Here is a 2258-nt window from a genome sequence, read left to right as displayed (position 1 = left end):
TTATCGGAAACTGGCCATGAGAGATAAAACCATCCACACCACCTACAGGAGTAAGGGGTAGGTCCACAGTAGTAACCCACGTCAGTAGATACAATCGTGAACATTTTCACAGCGGTCATCATGGGGAGTGAGGAACCGCCAGAGGTCAGAAGAAACTGGTATATCGCAAATAATCGCCTACAGGCCTTCTAATAGATTAGACAAGCGCACCGATCCGTTGTTTTTCATATATCCGACGCACGCTCATACGCAACCAACTCTTTTAAAGAGACTAGATTCCTAGTTATTCAGCAAACATACATAGAAATCAACTTATATAATATAACATTCGATGTTTACCCTGCACTATTCATTTCCTGGCTGAGTACATCGCCGCGCGGTTATCATTTGCGTCCCAATCTCCAAGCAGCTCACCGCTCCCTAGCGTTCATTCCTGGTTTGTGTCTATAAGCCCACACCGTGTGTACTCAGCCTCTCTGGTATTCTCCAGTCTAGGTGCTACATAAACAGATCCGAGCGAATAGAGACTTATATACTCTCTAAATATTGATGAGCAGAGCTGAAGGCGATACACCTCCCAGCACGCGTCTGCCGGGGGGTCTGTGCTACCTCAGATCGTATGTCGTTCCTGAACGTTTTAGAGCCCCTCCCAGTGGACGTAACGGAACAGCAATGACGCGATAACATCTAATGGAACCAAGTGTCGAACTTGACCGCACAAAGGGCCCTTTTATGCGAGCACAGAGCAAAAAGCAGAGCCATTGACGAACTTTGTCGACATTTAGGCCTGCGCGTAAACGACTATAGTTTCATAATTCGGATGCTATAACACAGACGAGCCCGCTGCTACACAACTGCGTGTGTTGAGCTCTGCTCTGCAACATTGGCAAATGCCCTGGAGCACAGTAATTATTTGTGTCTGGGTTAGCTTGAGTTGCGGACGGCGGAGGGAAGATCTCATGGGTTCTAGATTAGGTGTTGGAAAAACAGAAACGGAAAGAAGAATCAACGCTTCGTAAGCGTGAGCGTACGTAGTAGCCCTTCGGTGTCATTGTGGCTGTTCCAAATACAGGGTGGTAATAAATTAGAACTGCCACTAATAATTCAGTCTTAATAACCTAACAGCACTATAAGGATATATGAAGAAAGCCTGTCACTCAATTATGTAAATATAGGTTTATGATTCCGGACGAAATAGTGATTCTCACTTTGGGGGCTATAAATCATCGACTGTAATCTCCCAAGCCGATATAGTGTATACCGTCGTTCATATAGCGCGTACCGTTAAGTACCCAGTTAAGTACTAAAAATTTGGTAAAATGCTACGTTAAAATCCTGCCCTATTTTGGCTCACGCCAAAACCCAGCTAATGCGACATGTAAACCGGACCCCAAGTTAAGAAAACTGCTGTTTATTGCATAAGATATTATTATAATATATAATACGTGTTCCACGCGCAAGTTTCGTGAATGTGCTCTGGAAAATCAAGAGCAATATTATTATTATGCCGACCGGAGATTAGGTTTGGCTGCGTGTATATGTCATTGAGTATATGCCAAGCAGCTACTGCATGCATGCCAGGTAAATTCTAAAACCAACAACACATAAACTGAAACGCGCATTGTGAAAATCCGGTTTCCAATATAAAGACCTGGGGCGGAGTCGTTGTTATCCGACCAAGCTGTTTCACTTTTTCTGTATTTTCTATTTAGTGGTTGATGACTAAATTGAGTGACTACCGCCAGGGATACTGTAACATTAACCCTGTAACATGTTTTATAAAGAACAACTTATACGATACAGCCATACATGCTATTCCGCTGTTTTATTCACTACGTTGTTATCTAATATAGTAAATGACCTCGAAGTACAGATATTTATCGTATATACCGTATTCCCTCGAATAAACGCGTTTATTGTTATCGTCATACCAGGAGTATATAATAGAAGATATTAGATATTATATACTCCTGGTCATACTAATGACCCCGGCGTCTATTCAAGCATGCCTTTATTCAGGCAGGGGCGTTTATTGTTTTACTGCATGCTACACCCGGTATTTAATTTATTTCCTTCGTAATATATCTAGAGATAGGCCTGTTATTTCGTGCAAAGATCTGGCCAAAACATGTTTTCTTTGATGTTTTTTTCACGAAGTTTTGTTTTACTCTGGCGACGTTCGCACCTGCTTGTTATCAAAACAACTGAAAGTAATTAAAAATTCCTTAGAGAGAATTCACCGCATGGAACAATGGCAT

This window comes from Priapulus caudatus, unplaced genomic scaffold, assembly GCF_000485595.1.
Source record: "Priapulus caudatus unplaced genomic scaffold, Priapulus_caudatus-5.0.1 Scaffold270, whole genome shotgun sequence".
In the NCBI taxonomy this organism is placed as follows: Eukaryota; Metazoa; Priapulida; class Priapulimorpha; order Priapulimorphida; family Priapulidae; genus Priapulus; species Priapulus caudatus.
This window is presented reverse-complemented; position numbering follows the sequence as displayed.